Here is a 24117-nt window from a genome sequence, read left to right on the forward strand (position 1 = left end):
CTATAGCCTTTGTGCATCCTGTCCACAATATGCACTCCACTCAGCTTGGACAGACAAAATGAAGGCACAAAACACCCATTTTCCCATTTGCAGACAACAGCTGAAGTACTGATGCTGTTTATAATTCAAAAGGCTGCATAAACCTCCAGGTGTTATGATGTCATTCTGTTGACCATATAACCCATGTGTTTGCAGGTTAGGTCACATGCAAGTTTTATGGCAAAATACTCAAAAGATCAGCAACCCAGCTGGTTATAAACTAGTGAAATGCTTGGTGCATTGTTGAGACTTCCAATAAATTCAAAGGTCATACAGGTATCCAGCATTAGGCTGGCACAGGTGTTGTATTCTTCCCAGCCTCAAAGTGTTGGCCACTTCTATTAGCTTCCACTTGAGATATTTCAATGAGACCATTATCAAATTATTTCTATCATTAGCTTTTTTTCTCCTAGTCCACAGATATTGTCTGGATATAAAGTTCTGCCCAGCCCCCCTGCATCACAGCTTAGAATCAGCGAAGGAGAAGTATGTCGACTGTTCCAGCGATTTAAGACCCGAAAATCTCCAGGCCAGATGGGGTCTCCCCCTCCTGTCTACGAGCCTGTGCTGATCAGCTGGCTCCCATCTTCACTCAGCTCTTTAACAGATCTCTGGAGCTGTGTGAGGTTCCGACTTGCTTCAAGCGCTCTACCATCATCCCGGTCCCCAAGAAACCCACCATCACAGGACTGAACGACTACAGACCTGTCGCAATGACATCTGTAGTCATGAAATCCTTTGAACGATTGGTGTTGAACCACCTGAAGACCCTCACCAGCAGCCTGCTGGGTCCCCTGCAGTTTGCCTACCGGGCAAATAGGTCAGTAGACGATGCAGTCAACCTGGGACTGCACTATATCCTGCAACATCCGGATCGTCCTGGGACCTATGCTCGGATGCTGTTTGTGGATTTCAGTTCGGCATTTAACACCATCGTCCCTCATACTCTCTGCTCCAAATTGTCTCACCTTACTGTGCCACCTGACCTCTGCGATTGGATTTACAGCTTCCTGACCAACAGAAGTCAGCAGGTAAGGATGGGACAGGTCACCTCGGATATACGAATCACCAACACCGGCGCCCCCCAGGGGTGTGTCCTCTCTCCACTGCTGTTCTCCCTATACACCAATGACTGCACCTCCTCCAACCCCTATGAGAAGCTTTTGAAGTTTGCAGATGACACTACCATCATCGGACTCATCCAGAATAGTGATGAGTCTGCATATCGACAGCAGGTGGACCAACTGGCGCTCTGGTGCAGTCGGAACAATCTGGAGCTGAACACGCTCAAGTCAAAAGAGATGATAGTGGATTTCAGGAGACATCCCCCCGCTATGTCTCCCCTCACAGTCCTCAGCAGCCCTGTGTCCACCGTGGAGAACTTCAGGTTCCTGGGAACCACCATCTCTCAGGATCTGAAGTGGGAGCAGAACATCAGCTCCATCCTGAAGAAGGCCCAGCAGCTGATGTATTTCCTGCGGCTCTTGAGGAAATATGGTCTGCCTCAGGAATTGCTGCTGCAGTTCTACACTGCAGTCATTGAGTCTGTCCTGTGCACCTCCATCATTGTGTGGTTTGGAGCCGCCACCAAGCAGGATAGAACCAGACTACAGCGGACAGTGAGGACTGCCGAGCGCATCATTGGAGCCTCCCTGCCCTCTATTGTGAACCTGTTCTCTTCCAGGTTGATGAAGAGGGCGGGGAACATCATAAAGGACTCCTCCCATCCTGCACACAGACTGCTTGATCTGCTTCCATCTGGTAGGCGCTTCAGATCCCTCCAGACTAAGACTAATAGGCATTGGAGAAGTTTTTTCCCTACTGCGGTCACTTTGCTGAACAGTTAACTGCCGGTTAACTGTCGGCTAACTATTACTTGGATTGCACTACCTGTATGTATAATCTATATTTTCATTTATATTTATCATTATTGTTGTTATGAGCAGAGAGACAACATCTGCCGGAAGTAAATTCCTTGTATGTGCATAGGTACTTGGCGATTAAAGTCTGATTCTGATTCTGATTCTGATTCTGATTAATCTCCATCACTTGCGCTACACTTCCTTGAACTATAAAAGCTTTGCATTGTATTCAATTTTTAAGTGATCAAGGACACAGTTCACTGTACCATTTGTTGTTGTATGTGGTTTAAATAGAGTTCTGCAAAATCAAATCAGCTGTAAGGAAATAAACTGCACCCTGGGAACATTGCGATTAATTTAACCTGTCTCCACACGCATAAAGTGCTCCAACACATCAGTTAGCTTGGTAGTGTGAGCCTACGTACTAACCATTACTTCTTATACACTTCGTTAAATGACAATTTGTTTTCAGAGTCATCATTGATAAAGTGAAGCAAATGATAATCTTAGGGCAGAAATATGATAATTAAATTTTCCTATGTGTCAAATAGCAAGTAAAGCACATTAAATAAAGTACAAATCAAACCCAGATCTGCACAAAATTGCTGTTAAAACCTAGGTATGAAACAATTAAATATTTGTCACTATAGCAGCCTTGGACCACACATATTGCCTGTATATTTCTGAAGTCTTCTGCCTAAAAATGGACAGTAGTGCACAGAACACTTGCCTACAAAACTGTGTGGAATTTCTAGATTCCCCTCTGAGCATTCATGAATGCACAAGATGTAAATGTCTCTGAGTTCCACTAAGCATCAAGCTAGAAATCCTCATGTGCTATATCAATGGAGCTTAAACTTCAGCACTGTTCACTAAACCTATGCCAAAACTGATTCCTGTTCATCGGATCCAGTCACTGCAATGTAGAGGAATAGTTGTGAAGGAGCAAAGCAATTTTCGGCTGAGAAACAAGCACTTAAGTATTCATTCAAAAATAAATATTTTAAGAGTTTCATTATGTAATTACAGCAGTTTTCAAAAAATATTTTCAAATATTTAATTTTTAGTAGTTGAGTATTTGTGAATGTTAGATATATGCTAACCATTCAAATTGTTTGACTGCTTTGATAGCTGGTTCACTTGGGGTGGGCAGAGAGTCTCAAAGCATTTCTGCAAGCTTTACTATCAAAATGTCAAATGTTACTTGTCACCCTTACTTGCAAAGTACGCTACAAAATATTTTTGAGCTGTTTGGGCAACAGACTTGTGAGGAACCCCGTGAACTGCAAAAGCTGTCCCGTCGTCAACAGTTGACAGCTTTTGCACTTCGTCATTGCATTGCTGCTTAGGAACGACTCCTAAGTAAGCTTGCTTTTTGTCTTTCCAGCAGACATACAATGAACATGCCCACACTCTTGTTATTAACCAGGAAATATGTCATTGAGACTGACTGATTAGAGGACGAGTCAGTGTTGGTGTAATTGGAATCGTGAGAGTGTGCCCTTCTCTGTATCACAAATGATTTCTGACTGCTGAGCTAAGGGCCCCAGTCTGACTCAGTGAACAGTCTTCACAGCCAGGCAGAGCAACATAACTGTCAGCAGCAACATAGACTGTAACTCTGAAGTGCATGCGTATATTTTAGTCACTGGTTTTGGCATGGCAGTGAGTTGGAAAAGCAACAACAGTTGTGTTGATTAATTACGGTATCTGACTCATTTGGCATTAAAGAATGATAAAGCACAGAAACAAGCTTTTTGATCTATCACATCCATCCTACCCTTTTTGCTCATCTACACTAATCCTATTTTAAAGCATGAGGAGTATTTCAAGTTTGTCTATTATCATCTGTCCATAATATATACAACCAAACTAAACAATGTTCATTCAGACAGTGGTACAATCACACACAGCACATAAACCATCATATTATACTATAAATAAGTTAATAAAATTTAATTCAAAGTGCATGTAGTAAAGTGCAGCACAGGTTAACAGTACAGTAAACAGTTTGCTATCCTAGTGACGAAACCTCGATCGTGGAGGGGTATTGTGGGAAGAAGCTGTTACCCAGTCTGGTAGTCCTGGTCCTGATGTTTCTGTACCTCCTTCCTGATGGTAGTGGGTCAAAGAGATTGTGGGATGGGCGGTAGGGATCTTACAACAACGCTTTACATTCTTCATCTGCAACCCTCCCAGTAAATCTCACAAATAGGCTGGAAGGAGACCTTGGTGATACTCTCAGCAGCTTTTACTGTCCTCTGTAGGAGCTTGCAGCTTCCGTGCACAGACAGGACACTCTCGACAGCACTCCTGCAGGAATTTGTCAGAATGGATGCATGGAGTCTCCTCAGAAAGTGTAAACGCTGCTGTGCCTTCTTGACTGGTGAGGAACTGTTGTGGATCCAGGTTGGGTTGTTCCTTACATGCATTCCAAGGAACGCCGGGCTCTTCAGTCTCTCTACAGCAGAGCTATTGAAAGTGGTCAACCTGTGCCTTCCTGAAGCCCACTATCATTTCTTCTGTCTCGTCCACGTCGAGACTCAGGTTGATGCTGTCACACTATTTGACATACCTCTCTACCTCCTCTCTGTTTGTGACTTATCATTCATTTTTGCTGCTGAGGTCAACCACTGCAGTATCATCGATGAACTTGATGATGGGGTTTGAGCTGACTCTGGCGTGGCAGTTGTCAGTGACCAGCGTGAGCAGCAGTGGATGGAGTACACAACCCTGGGGGCACCAGTGCTCAGTGCAATGGAGCTTGAAATGTTGCTGCCAACCTGTCTGACTGTGGTCTTTCCATTAAGAACTCCAAGATCCAGTTACAGAGAGGGGGATTGAGTCCCAATGAGGATAGTCTGCCCAGTAAGCTGAAGTCGATGAACAACATCCTTGTGTATGAGGCATCGCTTTCTAGGTGGGACAGGACAGAGTGGAGGACAGAGGCTATATCATCATCAGTGGACCAGTTTGAGTGGCAGGTGAACTGGAAAGGGGCCAATATAGCTGGAAGATTTTATTTTATATAATCCATTACCAGCCATTCAAAGCACTTCATGATTGTTGAAATTAGAGCCACTGGCTGGTAATAATTTAGGCCAGTTACCATTGGTCTCTTGGGCACTGGAATGATGGTTGCTGCCTTGAGGCCTGCAGGGACAGTGGATTGTTTAAAAGAGATATTAAAGCTGTCCATTAAGACCTCTGTTGGCTGGTCCGCACAAACCCCCAGCATCTAACCAGGTACATTATCCAGCCGTGCAGCTTTGCAGGCTAGGGTCCCCTTCACCTTGGCTGCAGCCAGACAGTGTATCTGCTCCTCAGGAAGAGAGAGGGCTTTCCTCAATGCCACATCATTCAATTGGTCAAATCCTGTATAGAAAGCATTCAGCCTATCAGGAAGGGAGGTGTCGCTGTCATAGATGCCCAGGGTAGGCTTGTAGTAATTTATGGTTTGTATACCTTGCCACATGTGCAACATGTCCCTGGTGTCACAAAGATGTTTGTGAATTTTCTGTGCATATTTCTCCTGCTACCTCATGGATTTAAGTATCTCTATCTGCTTCATAAATGTACAAATTGTATCTGATTCTACCATCTCCACTAGAAGCACATTCCAGATATCAACCACTCTCTATGTAAAAAAAAACTTCCCCCTCAGCTCCCCTTTAAAAGCTTATTCTTCTCCCTTTAAAATTATGACCTTTTGTTTTTGATAGCCACACAACAGTAAAAAGACTTTCACATACAAAATCTACTTCATCTAAGCACCTTATGTTCTTGTATTCTTCTATTTGGTCACCCCTCAGCATTTTCCCCCAGGGTAAATAAACCCAATGTATTAGTCTCTCCTCATAAATAACTCGGGCATCATCCTAGTCAATCTCCTTTGAGGTTCCTGTATCTTTTGCAATGTGTCAGCCAGAGTCCACAAAAACATTTGGTTCTTTCACTCATCATTTGAAATGTGAATTCCATCTCCTATATGGTTTCCCTTGTCAGAAATATTAAACAGCCAACTCTGTCACTGAAGTGTTCAGTTACAGGGGAGTGCTCCATCCACTGCATAAAAAAGATGTTGATAATACCTTTCATGTAACCAAGTATTTATATTCTGTTGCAATGGATTTGTGGTTAAAGGTTAGTTCATTAAAGGAATGTAATCATTTTATTGATTGAGAGCTTAGAAAAATATCATTTGAAAATCATAGCTCTCATTCATGGCACTGGAGACTTCCTAACCAACACATTACAGTGGAAATGTCATCTCGAGTCAGACAATGCAGTCTGTGCACTGCCAATAACATCAGCAGCTTTGTCAGGATGTAATGTTTCCATATCAGAGTGTCATTGAGTGTTATAGCATGGAAACGAGCTTTAGCAGCTTATTCCAGCTACTCACTACCTCTATATAAATAAGTTGCCTCTCAGGTCTCTTTTAAATCTCTCCCCTCTTATCTTGTTACCTGTGCCCTCTAGTTTTGGACTGCCCAATTATAAGGAGAAGACTATGATTGCCCATCTTATCCATAATCCTCAAGAGCTTATAACATTCTATCATTGTCCCTCATTCTCCGATGCCTAAGGAATAAGTAAACTGCATGTCTAACTTCTCCCTATAACTCAGGCCCGCAGGCCCAGGTAGCATTCTCGTAACTCATTTCTGCATCCTCTCCAGCCTGACAATGTCTTTTCCTAAAAAGGAATGATTAAAATATGCATAAAACTCTCAATGCAGTCTCACCATTGACTGACGTAACTGCAACATAATGCCCCTACTTCTTGAATGTAGAAGGCCAGCATCCTAAGCAGCAACTTCTACTGTCTTGTCCATTTGGATCACAACTTTTAGCAAACTGTGTACTTGTAGTGCAGGTCCCTCTGATCCACAGCACTCATCAGAGCCTTGCCATTCACTGTATTGATATTACCCTAGTTTGTGTGTGCAAAATGTATCACCTTACACTTGTCCAAGTTGAAATCCATTCTCCATTCCTCAGTCCAACTCCCTATATGATTAAGGTAGTTTTGCAATTCATTATATCTTCCTTTACTATCAACAAGACCCTCTAATTTGGTATCATTACCAAATTTGCTAATTGTGCAATGCACATTTACATCCAAATCATTTGCATGAACAATGAATGTCAGAGATCCCAGCACAGACCCTAGGGCATCCCATTAGTCACAGGCCTCAAGTGACAGAATCACCTTTCCATCATCACCTTATGCTTTCTATCATCAAACCAGTACTAAACTTAAGTGATCTAAATGTCCAGATCAGCCTTCCATGTGATACCTTGTCAATATCCTTACTAAAGTCCATGTAGACTTGATGCACCATCAATAACTCTCGGAAACGTGAGGCGAGATATAGGCTTTTATTGGCTGGAAGAAAGAACAAGCAGCAAATGACCACCACACTACATCCTGGAGACTGAGCTCGGGGCTGTGTCTCCAATCGCCTTTATACCGGGGTCCATGGGAGGAACCACAGGAGCAGTCAGCGGGGGGTGGGGGGGCCATGTCCAGACAGGTATATGTAGTTCACCACAAGACTACATCCATTGCCATAACTTTATCTATTTGTTTAGTTATCACTTCAAAAAACTCAAAGATTTGTCAGACATGAACTCCCATTCACTAAACAATGCTGATTATTCCTGATTAGGTCTTGACTACCCATGTGATGGTAGATCTTGTCACTCAGAATTCTCTCCAGTAACCTTACTGCAAATGAAGTCAGTCTCACCAGCCTGTAGTTCCCTTGCTACCCTTCTTGAATAATGGAACAATATTAGCAAGCCACTGGTCTTCTAGAACTTCACCAGCGGGTAACAACAAAGCAAAAATCTCTACAACAGTAACTGTAATATCTTTCCTAGACTCCGAAATGGTCTAAGGGTGAATTTGTTCAGGCCCTGGAGTTCTGTCTACCTTAAAGTGCTTCAGTGTTACATGTACCTCCTTCTTCATAATATACCTCCTGCTTCTAAGACTTTACTATTATTTCTTCAGTTCTTTGGCATCCATGATATGCTTATCAAAAAATACCAAGGAGAAATAGGCCATAAGATAATGAATAATAGGAGCAGAATTAGGTTATTCAAACCATCAAGTCTGCTCCACCATTCCAACATGGCTAATTTATTATCCTCTAACCTTTTCCTCCTGCCTTCTCCCTTTAATCTTTGGCACCCTAACTAAGAACCTATCAACCTCCACTTTAAATATACTGAGTGAACTGGCCTGCTCAGCTGTCTGTGACGATGACTTCCACAAATTCACCACCCTCTGGCTAAAGAAATTATTCTTCATCTCTGTTATAAATGGATGCTCCCCATTTCTGAGGCTGTGCCCTATGGACCTAGACATAGCCACTATAGGAAACACATTTTTACATACACTCTATCTAGGCCTTTCAGTATTTGATATCTGTTGCGTCTTTTCAACTACATATTAATTAAATAAAAACATGCACACAGGTGATGGCTTTACCTACTGTATTCATGAGAGGGGGAGGGAGAGATCCTGTAGTGCTATGGGAAGTCATTGCTCTAAAATTGTAATTGTCCTGTCCAAGTCCAGAAGAAGCTGCAGAAGATTGTGAACATTGCCCAGCACATCACACAAACCAATCTAACATCCTTGGACTCACTTTACACTGCAAGCTGTCAGAGCAGTGATGCCAGGATAATCAAGGACACGACCCACGCAACCAACACACTTTTTGTCCCTCTTCCCCCCGGGAGAAGGTCTAGGAGCATGAAGAATCATACGGCCAGATTTGGGAACAGCTTCTTTCCAACTGTGAAAAGACTGCCGAATGGATCCTGACCCGGATCTGGGCCGTACCTTCCAAATATCTGGACCTGACTTGCACTACCTTACTTTTCCTTTTCTATTTTCTAATTATGATTTATAATTTAAATTTTTATTACCGTATATTTACTTCAATTTGTACTTCAGGGAGCACGAATCATAGAATCAAATATCGCTGTGATGATTGTACACTCTAGTATCATTGTTTGGTGCTAATAAAGTATATAAAGAATTAGATCCATATATTACACTCCCTCCGTCTTTAGATTAATGTAATATAAAACTGTATATTTACAAAACATAATTAATTTACTATAGTAAAAAAAAAATCAGTCTTTATGGTGGCCCTCAGTTTCTTTCAGAATAGTGCCTCTGACCGTGTGGAGGGGTATCAGGTTTGGCAGGTGTCTTGTCAAAGACTATGTTCTCGGTTGTTGCTGTCATGTTGCTGTCAGTGATATGATCATCACTGAGAGGTAAACCCGGTGGCTGTAATGTGTCTGTTGAATGAAATTGATTCAGGTGTGTTCTTTGGTTAACCATCCAGTTTCTGGTCCACATGACGTCTCCATGTATGATCTCAAACATCCACTGTGTACATCAGTGGTCCAGACCTTGGAGCTATCCTACCAGGTGTCCACTTGTCTTCTCAGTAATCATTTGCCTGGACTTCCTTGAAGCTGCTTGTTGATTCACTTGGCAGCTGGCTGAACTGTTTATTCTGCACTTCCCTCCATAGGTCTGGTTTCTGGGGGTTTATGTGAGATCTCAGATCTCATGAACAGCATTGCAGATGTTTGATTTGCAGTCGCATGAACAGGTTCCGATACACAAAAAGAAAGTTGTCCACCTTGTGCTGTAGAGAAATGTCATCCTTGTCCATCACTTTAATGGACTTCTTAAAGGTTTGAATAAACCTTTCACCTAACTCATTCGTTGCTGAGTGGTGAGGAATTGACTTGAAATGTCTGATGCCATTTTTCTTCATGAACAGCTGGAATTTTTCCGATGTGTGTTGTGGTCTGTTGTCACTTACAATTTGTTCTGGTAAGCCATTGCTAGTGAAGATCGTCATCAGGGTGGAGACAGTCTTTGCTGAGGAGGTTTACTGCATTGATATAACCTCAGGCTTCTTCGAATGAGCATCCACATCAATCAGAATGGCCCCACAAAGAAATAAGTACTCTTTGCCATGGTGACGACAGCCACTCCCTCATGTGTAACAGTGCCTGTGGGGGTGCATTTTGAACTTGGTGGCATCGCAAACTGCTTTTAGCGAAATCTTCAATCTATTTACCTATTCCCAACCACCACATTTAGCTCCAGGCAAGACTCTTCATTTTGGATGTAGCCAGATGTCATTCATGCAGGTTCTCTAATTCTCTGGAACTACAACGCAGGATCAACACATCAGCGTTCTTTGACATACCGACAGATGGTCTCATCTCACTAAGAACTCTGGAAGCATAGGGTTACCACTGGCCATCCTTGCATTGTGATGTCATGGACTTTTGACAATGTCGAGTCATTCCTTGTTTCTTTTTGTATTTCCGCATTTGTTACGGGCAACTGATCCGCCAATACTGAGTGGAGCACTTCCGCTGAGTCACAGTGTGAAGACTTTTCTGCTTCAGTTGCCAACAGTGGAAGACGTGACAATCCATCAGCATTGATGTGTTGTTTGCTACGCTTGAACTGAATGTCTTAAGAGTGGGCTCCTAGGAACAGTGCCCAACATTGTAACTGGGAGCAGACATCACTGGAATTCTCTTCCTGGGATTGAAAATGTACACAAGGGGCTGGTGATCTGTCACTTGCATAAACATTTGTCCATAGAGACAGTGGTGGAGCTTCCTTATTCCCCATATTAGCCTGCCAAAGATTAAAAACGTCTTCTATTCATGAAAGAGGATACTGCACAGTACACAGCACCGAACTGATGCTCATTTTGAAATCTTCACATATGTGCAAGTTTCCAGTCTCCTCTTTCTTGATCACTGGGGCAATCACTCCACTCAAACTTGGAGAGAATTCCAGATGCCTCCAACTTCAAGTTCTGCATCCACTTTAGGATGTAGTGTGTAAGGCACTGGACACACTTTATGGAGTCTTGGTGTTGCTGTTTCATGCAGTTCAATTCTGCCCTTCATGCCTTTGAGTTTACCAATCCCCTTCTCAAACACCTCATTAGCATTAAGCAGCTCTGACAGTCTCTGGTTAATGCTACTGTTTGGGCTGCATTTGCCTGTTGATGACATATTGAGAGCTTTGATTGTGTGCCAGTCCAAGTGGATTTTTCTCTACTATTCACATCTGAAAAATACTGGCCCTCCACTTTTCTAACTGCTGAGTTTGGCCTCTATACATCACGCTAACTTTCAGTTTGCTTTTGGGAGACACTTTTTTCGCCTGTGTAAGTCTTTAGCATCACTAAGGCCTTCTCTAATGGTATGTTAGAAAACAGTCTGTTGTAGTCAGTCTCTGGAATTATGGACAAAGCTGACCCTGTATTCAGCTCTATTTTCAGTTTTACACCAGGCACATCTATAGTGATCCAAATGATTTTGTGATCTGCTTCAATACTATTGTGCAGTTTTAGGCATGACAGCTCACCTTTGTCAGACTCTGTGTTGTCTGATTCTGTTTTACATTTGTTCATTTTATGCGTTTGCTTAGTTTTGTGTTTGAACATTTCACTTGTTTGTGCCTTTTGTCTGCCTTGCACACTCTCTCTATGTGACCTCGTCTGTGACACTTTCTGCAATCATTTTCTCTAAAACAACAGTTGTTTGCATCATGGGAGGATTTGCCACATTGATGACACATTTGGCTCTTTGCACCATCGAGGGACATTTTGTACATTTCACATTCTAAACCATTTTCTGCACTTCTACTGCATTCTTTGCTTTACTCTCTAATGATACTGCAATGATCAATGCCTTTCTAAAGTCAGGTCTCTTTCTGAGAGCAGCCTCTTTTGAGTGCTTTGACTATGCACACCACATACAAGCCTGTCCCTTAATGCATCAGAAAATCCATCTCTAAATTCACAGTACTGGGAAGGTTAGCAGAGTTCTGCAATGTATTCAGAAAGGTTTTCATCCTTTGACTAGTTCCTTTTGTAAAATGTGAATCTCTCAGCTATTACCAGCAATTTAAGGCTCAAGTAATTTTGTAAAATTGTACAATTTGTTGAACATTTTGCTTGTTGGCCTTTCAGGGTTACTAGGTTGTGTGAGGGACTGTACGTTCTAGCACCCATTAAACTAAGAAGTGTGGGAGCTTTCTTTTCCTCATTCACATTGTTCATATTATAATATAGATCAACCCTCTCAGTATACAACTCCCAGCCTCCATTAACATCTTTGGTTTTGTCAGCTTTCCTGATTAAAGCCATCACCACGTTATTTTCACTTTAACTTTGCTAGTTGTGTCTTTCACTGTGTACTGTGCAGTTACTCATGCATCCCTTTGTTAGCATCCCTGATAGCCTCCTCTGTACTGTTTAACTCTTTCCTCTTGCTGTTTCATCTTGTTATCATCCCATAATTGTTGGTGCAGTTTGTGATATTTTCTGACATTTAGGTTCATACTCATCGCCAATTTGTTATGTCTTTGCAACTACATTTCAATTAAATAAAAGCAAGCACATGTGAAATGGCTTTTAACCTCTGTATTCACATTGCAGCAAGAGAGAGCAATCAATGCACATGTGTAGACAACAGATCAATATGCAAGTGTAGACAACAGTCCATACATAGTGCCAAAGGGAGTCATTGCTCTAAAAGAAATAGATCCATGCATTACAAGATTTCACCCCCCCCCCCATTTTTCTAAACTCCACTGAGTAAAAGACCACAGCCATCAAATGCTACTTGTGTGTTAACCCTTTCATTCCTATGAAACTTCTCTGGTTCTTCTCCAATGCCAACACATCTTTTCTTAGGTAAGGGGCTCAAAACAGCTCACAAGTGCAGACAGACCGATGCCTTATAAAGCCTTAGCATTACATCCTTGCTTTCATATTCAAGTCATCTCAAAATGAATGCTAACTTTGCATTTGACTTCCTTACCACTGACACAACCTGCAACTTAACCTTCAAGGAATCCTGTACGAGGATGTCCAAGTCCCTTTGCACCTCTGATTTTTGAATTTTCTCCCCACTTAGAAAATAGCCCGTGCCTTTATCCCTTTTGCCAAAGTACCTATCCATGCACTTCCCTACACCATATTCCATCTGACACTTCCTTGCCCATTCCTCCAATCTGTCTATGGCCTTCTTCAGACAGCTTATTTCTTCAACACTATTTGCCTCTCCACTAATCTTTGTATCATCTGCAAGCTTAGCCATTAAGTCACCAATTCCTTTATCCAAATCATTGACAAATAAAGTAAAAAGAAGCGACCAACCGAAAAGGCCCCCTTTATTCCTACTCATTGCTTGCTGCCTGTCTTCTATCTATATTACTACTTTTCCTGTAATACCATGGCTCTTGTTAAGCAGCCTCATGTGTGACACCTTGTCAAAGGCTTTCAAAAATCCAAATAAAGCACAACTACTGACTCTCCCTTGTCTATTCTGCCAGTTATATCCTCAAAGAATTCCAACAGATTTGTCAGGCAAAGTTTCCCATTGAGAAAACCATGCTGACTTTGTTCTATTTTATCATGTGCCTCTAATTACCCCAAAACCTCATATTTAATAATAGACTCTAACATGTTTCCAACCACTGAATTAATGGTAACTGCTGTATAATTTCCTTTCTTTTCCCATGTGCTCTTCTTGAAAAGTAGAATGACATTTGCAATTTTTCAGTCCTCTGGAATCTAGCGATTCTTGAAAGATCATTATTAATGCCCCTACAATCTCTTCAGCTACCTTTTTCAAAACCCAGGGATGTAATCTATGTGGTCCAGGTGACTTATCTACCTTCAGCCTTTTCAGATTCCCAAGCAATTTCTCCTTAGTAATAGCAATGACACTCACTTCTGCTCCCTGATGCTCTTGCATTTCTAGCATCCTGCTAGTATCTTCCAAGGTGACAACTGATGCAAAATACCTATTGCGTTTATCAGCCATTTCTTTGTCCCCCATTACCCTCTACAGTGGTCTGATATCAACTCTCATCTCTCTTTTATTCTTTATACTGTACATCTTAAAAAAACTTTTTGTATCCTATTTTATATTATTGGTAAGCTTACCTTTATCTTTTGTATGTAAATGTGAAGTGGTTCATTTTGGTAGGTCAAATTTGAAGACAGAATATAATATTAATAGTAAGACTCTTGGCAGTGTGGTGGATCTGAGAGATCTTGGGGTCCGAGTCCACATGACACTTAAAGCAGCTGCGCAGATTGACAGTGGTATTAAGAAGGTGTATGGTGTGTTGGCATTCATCAACCATGGGATTGAGTTCAAGAGCCATGAGCTAATGTTACAGCTATATAAGACCTTGATCAGACCCCACTTGGAGTACTGTGTTCAGTTCTGGTCACCTCACTACAGGGAGGATGTGATACTATAAAAAGAGTGAGAAGGAGACTTACAAGGATGTTGCCTGGATTGGAGGGTGTATCTTATGAGAATATGTTGAGTGAACTTGGCCTTTTCTCCTTAGAGTGACGGAGGATGAGAAGTGACCTGATAGAGGTGTATAAGATGATGAGGGGCATTGATTGTGTGGATAGCCAGAGGCTTTTTTTCCTGGGCTGAAATAGCTAACATGAGGGGTATATTTTTAAGGTGCTTGGAAATAGGTACCGAGGGTATGTCAGGGGTAGGTTTTTCACACAGAGAGTGGTGGGTGCATGGAATGCACTGCCAGTGTTGGTAGTGGAAGCTGATAAAATGGGGTCTTTCAAGATCCTCTTAGATAGGTACATGGAGCTTAGAAAAATAGGGGCTATGCACTAAGGAAATTCTGGGCAGTTCCTAGAGAAGGTTATATGGTTGGCACAACATTGTGGGCTGAAGGGCCTGTAATGTACTCTAGATTTTAATGTTCTATGTATCTTTTCTCTCTTTGTGGCTTTTTAGTTGCTTTCTGTGGGTTTTTAAAGGCTTCCTAACTCTCTAGCTTCCCAGTACTTTTTGCACTATTATATGCCCTCATTTTTTTTAAAATGTTTTCCTTTCACTTACCTCATCAGCCATGGTTGCCTCATCATAGACATTAAAAATCTCAGCCTTCTCCTGCAGTTCCACATTTACATAGCCCTAATGGCAGTCTTTAAGAGGACCTGGTTTGTCCCTAATTGAAGATGGACCTGCCAATCCATCTCACACCGTCTTGATGCCCTTCTGATTTCCCTTTTGTCTATTCTTATTCTTTTTTCTTTTTGTCCAACGTTTCATTTATACCCAGGTGCACAAAAGTGATATACAGTTTCTCCTTCTCCCAACCAAGATCCTCGATATCTCTCATCAGCCAGTGTTTCCTGAAGTTGATTTGTCTACCTGTCACCTTGACAGGAACATACTACTCCTGGACTCTTGATATGACTCTTTGAAAAGCCTCCCACTTGTTATCTAATCCTATGCTTCGAAATAGAGACACCTAATAGACCGGAACTAGATCCAGCCTAACACCCTCAAAGTTGGCTCTATTCTAGTTCAGGACTTTAACATATGGAACTGTTTTATCTTTTTCCATAAATATTTTAAAATTAATAGAATCGTGGTTGCTGAACCCAAAGTGCACCCGAACTGCCAGTTCAATTATTTAACCAGTTCATTCCCTAAGCGAAGATCCAGTTTTGATCGTTCCTGAGAAGATTGCTCTACATGTTGCATGAGGAAATGTTCTTTGATGCACTGCACATATCCCATCCCATTCAGACCTTTTGCACTGAGTCACCCAGATGATACTGGGAAAATTGCAATCTCCCAATAGCACAACCTGATTATTCTCATAACTATGTGCAATTTCTCAACACATTTGCTCCTCAAGTTCCCATTGACTATTGAAGGGTCTATAATACAGATCTATCAATGTGACCATCCCTTCTTATTTCTAATTTCTACCCAAATGGCCTCATTGGATGATCCCTCAGGAATATTTTCGCGAACCACTGCTGTTATGTCCTTCCTTATCAAAAAGACAACACCCTCTCCCCTTCTAACTGTTCCTTTGTCATACCTAAAGCATCAATATCCTGGAACATTAAAGCACCTCCTGCCCTTTCTCAGCAATGACCATATTCAAAGACTACATTCTTTAAAATGGAAACATCCAAAGACCATATTCCCTAGAAGGGAACTCAAATCAATTTACCATATGGTTTCATTTTGTTGGATGCCATTAGCCAGTCAGGCTATTTCAAGTTGGTGGATTTAGTCCAGCAGCTCTAGCTGAGCAAGTAATGATGGTTACTGCAAATAACACTAAAGGAATTGGTTTTCATTCTCCTTAGGAAGGCTGATAAAGAGGATGGAAATTTGTTAGAATGGGAGATTTTATCTTGCATGCACTGTTTACAATTAGCAATAGCAATGATGTATAAAATAGCCTTTTTATCACTGTTTTATGAATTTGCATTTATTGAAATTATAGCATTTTGTATAGACGTTATGTTATTTTCTTGGACACTCTGTGATTAAATCAATTACTGGTCAGAACTAATTGCTTGTGTCTTTAATTACTGCAGCCTTTTGAACAGCATTATTCAACATTTGTTTACCTTTGACCGGTCAGGGTTGTGCAGTTGTATTTTTGTTAATGTCTCCAAGCACAAAGTAGAAATGCACATCGGGGTATCACAGTTGTGACTATCTTGTGAAGTCAGTAGAAAGAGGATACCAATGGTCAGTAAAAATGCACCTTCCTTCTTCATAAACTCCAAAGTGAAAGATCAAGTAGATTGAAAATATGATGCACTAAAGCTTTCAAACACAGATATATGATTGGAAATACACAACAGAGTGCATGCTACAAATGTGTTATGTACCTTTCTTCACGTGTTAGCTTTTAGTTATCCATTTTACCATGCTATATAATTTGTGAAAACGAGTTCTCACCTTTGCAATACAACATCTTTGGTAAGTGGCAAAAAACAGTAAAAATGTGTCATATCAAGATTGATGCACAGACTGCAGATGCCGAAATCTAGTGCAAAAGAAAAAACACGGTAGGATTTCAATCAGTCAAGCAGGATCTGCGAAGGCAAAGGGATAATCCGTGTTACTGGTCAATGCGTCAGTAGTTAAATGCATTATGAACACTGGAGAAATAAAGCAATATTTGATCCATGATTTATTGATCAGAACACTAGATCCATTCAGTTGGTGATTTTATCTTTCTCAGCCTGCTAACTATCTTCTTGTTAACTTTGTTATCTGGCTACTTACTATTTCTATTCTATTGATGAAAAATCAAAGCAACTCTTCATCCCATCAAATCTACCACATTTTTATTTCTATTTTGATCAGAATCTGATGTGAGCTCAATTTAATTGCCTCTAAGTGGATTGTCAGACATAATTCACTGGTATACGTTGCCTGCACTGTAGACACTCTCATTTCAGTGCCTGTGTTATTCACTATCTGTACATCTTAGTAAGTGCCCAACATTGCAAGTGATTGTCTGCGGCTAATTGTATTGCTCAACACTGGCCCTGCAACCATTCATGGGGGTAAGGTGCTGGTAAGCATGCTGGAAGTGAGTCTTACCTGAGAAAACAGAAGTGTGGAAGAAACTGAGCTCCAAGGTTTTTTTGGAATCTTGTTGTTTCTATCTTGTTGAATCTTGTTGTTGCTATTTCAATGGGAAATATGTTCTGCATCTGCAAAAGCCTAAGACACTCTCCAAACACATGTGAGGACAGGGGGCAGATAGTCATCAAGTTGATGATAATCAAAATCCCATGAGCTGGAAGCATTGTTGCAAAAAATGACCTTGTATAAATAGTGAAAGTCATTTACAGGTGCATCATCAAATGTCATTTCATAGAATCAAGTTACATGTGTTTATAATATGTTTGTGGTACACCAGGCAATAGTTGTAAGAATGTAGTAAAATAATCTCGAAAAGTACAGCACAGAAACAGGCTCCTTGGCCCATATAATCCATGCCAAACCTTTCAAATACCGACTCACATCAACCTGCACCAGGAACACAGCTCTCCATACCCCTACCATCCATGTACCTATCAAAACTTCTCTTAAATGTTGAAATCAAACTTGCATACACAACTTGTGCTGGCAGCTTATTCCACACTTTTACAACCCTCTGAATGAAGAAGCACCCCCCCCCACCCCGTGTTCCCCTTAAACTTTTCACCTTTCACCCTTAACACATGACCTCTGGTTGTAGTCCCCCTCAACCTCAGTGGAGAAAACCTGCTTTCATTCACCCTATTTATACCCCTTATTATTTTGCATACCTTTGTCAAACCTCCCTTCAATTTTCTATGTTCCAAGGAAAAACATCCAAACTTAATAAATCTTTCCTCAAGTCTCCCAGATCCAACAACGTCTGTGTTAAATTCCTCTGTAATGTTTCAATATTCCTTGCATCTTTCCAGTAGGTATGTGACCAAGACTGCACACAATGCTCCAAATTAAGTGTTCACCAATGTCTTGAACACAACATCCCATCTCAATACAATGATTTTGGAAGGCCAATGTGCCAAAAGCTTTCTTTACGACCCTACCAAGAGAAAATCTGCAGATGTTGGAAATCCAAGCAACACACACAACATGCTGGAGGAACTCAGCACACCAAGAAGCATCTACGGAAAAAAGTAGTTGTTGTTTCTGGCCAAGACCCTTCAGCCGGCCTGAAACAACAACTGTACTTTTTTCCATAGGTACTGCCTGGCCTGCTGAGTTCCTTCAGTATTTTGTGTGTCTTTATAACTCATCTACCTGTGATGCCACTTTCAATGAATTAACGGAGCTGTATTCCCAAATCACTTTATTCTACTCTGGTTGGTCCTACTGAAGTGGAACACCTCGCACTTGTCTGAATTAAATTCCATCTGCAATTTGTCAGCCCATCTTTTCAGCGGTTCAGGTCCTATTCTAAGCCATGATAGCCTTCTTTGCTGTCCACTACACCCCCAATCTTGGTGTCATCTGCAAATTTACTGATCCAGATAACCACAGCATCATCCAGAGCATTAATAGATGACAAACAGCAATGGACCCAGCAATGATCCCTGCGGCACTCCTCTAGCCACGGGCCTCCAGTCACAGAGGCAATCATGGACTACCACTCTCTGGCTTTCCCACATAACCAATATCGAATCCAATTTACAAGCTCATCTTGAATGCCCAGCAACTGAACCTCCTTAACCAACCTCCCATGCAGGACCTTGTCAAATGCCTTATTAAATTCCACATAGGCAGCATCCACTGCCTTGCTTTCATCAACTTTACAGGTAACTTCCTTGGAAAACCCTATAAAATTGGTTAGATATGACCTACCACATATGAAGCCATGCTGACTATCCTTAATCAATCCATGGCTATCAAAATACTCAATATATCCAGTCCCGAGAATGCTTTCCAATAACTTTCACACTGCTGATGTCAGGCTCACTGGTCTATAATTTCCTCATTTATTTATAGAGCCTTGAACAGTGGAAAAGCATTGGCTATCCCCCAAACCTCTGTCACTAAGGATGATTTAAATATCTATGTTAGGACCCTGGCTATTTATGCACTTAACTCCCACAGGGCCAGAGGGAGTTGAATTAAGATCTTCATCCATCTCTTTTGGGTCCACATATGGATTATCATTCTAATCTTCCTGAGGACCAGTTTTGTCCCTTGTACCCCTAACTGCCTATATGTGCTGTGGACCTTCTTTGATTTTCTTAACCAGGGTCTCAATATTTCTTGAAAACCAATGTTTCCTACACCTGTTATCTTTATCTTTTATTCTAATGGGCACATAAGAGCTTTGAGCCCTCAAAATTTCATTCCCACTTACCAAGAATAAATTTGCCAGAAAACAGCCTGTCCCAATCCACATTTGCCAGATCCTTTCAGATGCCACAAAAGTTGGCCTTTCCCTAATTTAGAATCACAACCTATGGACTAGACCTATCTTTTTGCATATTTATTTTGAAACCAATGGCATTGTGAACACTAGCTGCAAAATGTTCCCCTGCACAATCTTCTGTTACCTGCCCTGTCTCATTCCCTAATAGCAGCTCTTGTGACACATGCTCTCTCACTAGGATTTCTATGTGCTGTTTAAGGAAACTTTCCTGAACATATTTGAAAACTCTATCCTATCTAATCCTTTTACAGTATGGGAGTCCTAGTCAATATGTGGAAAGTTAAAATCACCTACTGTAACAACTTTATGTTTCTTGCAATAATCCTGCCATCTCTTTGCAAGTTGGTTCCTCTAAATCCCTCGAACTGTTGTGCGGTCTGTAATATAGCCCCATTTATGTGGCCATACCTTCCTTATTTCTCAGTTCTATCATAATACCTCACTTGATGAGTTCTTCAGTTGAGAACTGGTGTGACATTTTCCCTAACTAGCAATACCATCCCTCCTGCTGTCATGTCTAAGGCAATGGAACCCCTGAATATTGAGCATCCAGTCCTTCCCCTCCTGCAATCAGGTCTCACTAATGACTACAATTTCATAATTTCATGTGTTTATCCATGCCCTGAGCATGGATCTGTCCTTCATCCAATTCTTCTTGCTTTGAAATATACGCAGCTCAGGACATTAGTCACAGCATGCTCAATCTCCTGACTTTGTCTGAGTTCTAGCCAGCATCTGTCTCCACAACCTCTTGACTAACTGTTCTGGTACTCTGGTTCCCATTCCCCTGCAACTCTAGCTTAAACCCCACCATGCAGCATTAGCAAATCTTCCCACTTGCATAATAGTCACCTTCCAGTTCAGGTGCAAACCATCTCTTCTGTACGGATCCTACCTTCCCTGGAAGAGAGCCCAATGTTCCAAACATCTTATGCCCTTCCTCCTACACCAACTCCTTAACCACATGTTTACCTGTGTAATCTACCTGTTTCTGGCCTTACTAGCACATGGCATGGGTAGTAATCCAGAGATCACAATCTAGGAGGTCCTGCCCTTCAACTTAGTACCTACCTTGCCCACAGAGCCACTTTTCTATTCCTCTAACTATCAAATCCCCTATCACCATGGTTCATTTCTTCTCTACCTTTTCTTTCTGAGTCATAAAGTCAGACTCAGTGCCAAAGACCTGACTGTTAATGACTTTCCTCTGCTAGGTTCAACCCCTCCAACGGTATCCAAAGTGATACACGTGTTGTTGAGGGGGATGGCTACAGGGGTACTTTGCACTGGCTGTTTAATTCCATTCCCCTTCCTGAAATCACCCTGTGTTCTGTGTCCTACACCTTGGTAGTAACTATCTCTCTACCACCCCCTTAGCCTTCTGAATGTTCCAGCTCTAACTCCTTATTGCAGCATGTTAGAAGTTGCAGCTAGATGCACTTTTTGCAGGTCTAGATGTCAGGGACACTGGAGGTCTCCTTGCCTTCCCACATCCCGCAAGAGGAACATTTCCACTCTCCTGCCTGGCGTCTCTACTGTCTGACTGAGGAAATATAAAGAAAGAAGAATAATAAAGTGTGGGGTGGGGAAAGAAACTCTAGCTACTGCTTTTTTTGCCCTCTCTGACTTGAGTTTCTCTCGCAGAAGCCCTGAAGAGCTAAAGTCTCTAAATGCCCACTCTGTCCACTCCAACAATGGCCACTCAGGCAATGGCCTCTGCATTTGCCCCTGCTTTACTTGAATTTGTTCTTGCCAATCAATATTGAATGTTGATTGACCACTGCTCAAAGCAACAAAGTGCCACGAGTCACTGCCTTTTCTACCCAATTCGCAAACCCGAGTGAGCCACGTCTGGATCTCTCTGACTGGGCACTGCTGAAAGCTCAAAATAAATACAAACAAGATTGAGCTAGGAGTAGGCTATCCAGATTTCTACAACAGTGCCATTTTCCTGTAATATCCTCATAATTTAGTAATCTGTGAATCATTAATTAGAATTAAGAGAATGACTGAACCCTGCAGAAAGAGAATTCCTAAAGTTAAGACTGATAGAAGATCTCCATATGTTAGTCCTAAACAGCCTTCCCCTTATTCTGAGACAGTAACCTCTTGTTGAAGATTCCCTTGCCAGGGGAATCTTCTTTCCTTAAAGCTTAGCAAACTATTTAGTCCCAAGTGATTAATTGTATGCTACTAAAAGTTTTCTTATTTCATATCTTAAAAAAATGCTTAGCATTTATGACAAAGCTTATTTATATTGAATCAATACTGCCTTAATTGTGGGTACACTAGAGAGGATACAGAGTAGATTAATAAGGATATTGATTGAGGTAAAGTGTTTCAGTTATGAGCAAAGACTAGATAGGCTGCACTTGCTTTCCTTAGAGCAGAGGAGTCTAAGGAGGGACCTATTAAATCAGTGGTTCCCAAACATTTCTATGCCCCACACCCCTAGGAAATGTTTGATTAATGTTCGCACCCCCTACAAAAGTAATATCACATTTGAAGATGAAGAAGTCTAATTTCTAATTTTTGAACCACAAATTGAACCACATACTATACTACAGGTGAACAAGTTGAACTTAAAAAAATAAGCTTTTAACTCAATGCATAAAATGCAAATATAAATTGAGCAATTAGATTCTAATTTATTCAGAAAAAATTGTAAACAGTAAAATCAATCCCAATTGTGAACATAAAATTCAATGACTTCTTTGCTCCTGCTTCTCATTCATGATTTGGTCAAAATGTGGAACTTTCTTGCTGACTGCGATCCGCAGGTCTGCCTGTGGATTCAGGAAATTCCTAGATTTTGTCTTGATTGACAAAAGAGAACTGAATCCAGATTCACACAAGCATGTTGTTGCAAATGGAATGAGAACACGGAGTGCTTTTCCACCAACTCTTGGGAATATATCCAGTGCTGCACACCAAAACTCCTCCAAAGTCTTGCTTTCAAATTGCATTTCAAGAGCTCGATTTGTCCGCAAATCAATAAGATTTTCCTTCAGCTCTTCATCATCTGACATTTTCTCCAAATTGTAGGAATATGGATTCATGATCTATTCTTCTGAAATCTTCAGGTCTCCAGCAGCAAAATATCCATCAAACAATTCTGACAGTATTTCCAAATGAGCCACAATTTCTTCATGCACAGTAGGAGTTATGGATCCAGCATCATCAACCATCTCTTCTAGTGAAGGAAAATTTGAGAGACTGCCTCCTTCCATCCTTCAACGCCAAAGACATAACTTTTCTTCGAAGGCATTCAACTTTTCACAAGCCTTCAATATGTTTATCCCTTTTCTTTGAAGAGAAACACTCAGGTCATTCATACGAGTGAAAATATCAGCTAAGTAAGCCAGCATTTGGGCGAATTCCTGTGATTCCATTGCCCCAACCAGATCACATTCACGCTTCTCCAGAAAAACTTTGATTTCTTCCCGCAGCTCAAAGAAGCGGGTTAAAGCTTGTCCTTGTGACAACCAACAGACTTCTCTGTGGAAAAGCAAAACTGAATACTCATTTCCCAGATCCTCACAAAATGATTGGAAGATGCGATGGTTCAAAGCACACCCCCGATCCAGTTGATGATCTTTACACAAGTATCAAGGACTTTCTTCAAATTTGGAGGTAATGTTTTTGATGCCAAAGCATGCCGATGAAGAAAACAATGGGTAACTTGCAAGTCTGGAATCTCCTTTTTCATCAATGCAGAAAAGCCAGATTTATTTCCAAACATTGCAGGTGCCCCATCAGTGCACACAGAACCAATGACTTTGATATCTACATCATGTTTGGCAAAGAAGTCTTTCACCAGCTGCATCACATCCTTTGCAGTTGTGTTTGTTTTCAGATCTTTACAAAACAGGAAATCTTCCTTCACAGCACCATCATTGACATACCTCACTAATGTGATGAGTTAGAGTGTGCTTGGGACAAACGTTACTACCACTTCTCAAGGCACACTGGCAGCTGGCTGAGTGATGACTCATGACTCGTCACTCAAGGACACAAGCCACTCTTTGTTGCGCCCCCTAAAATTCCATCTCGCACCCCAGGTTGGGAACTCCTGTATTAAATGTATAGAAGATTAGGAGAGAAATACAGTACATTGGTTGTAAACAAAGAATTGTTTCCCCTTGTTGTCTAAGACCAGAAGCCATAAGTTCACGATAAGAAGAAAGATATTGAGGCAGTTGAAATCGGGGATACACTGCCCAAGGGTGCGTGGAAGGCACAATTTCTTAGTATTTATCAAGCACCTACATGAGCACTTGAATGGCCAGGACACAGCATGATATAGATCTTGTAAATGTGATCAGTATAATTTGGTACTTGATAGTTGACATATATGTGGTGGGTTGAAAAGATTCTTTGATTC

This window comes from Hemitrygon akajei, chromosome 6 (genome assembly GCF_048418815.1).
Source record: "Hemitrygon akajei chromosome 6, sHemAka1.3, whole genome shotgun sequence".
NCBI lineage: Eukaryota > Metazoa > Chordata > Chondrichthyes > Myliobatiformes > Dasyatidae > Hemitrygon > Hemitrygon akajei.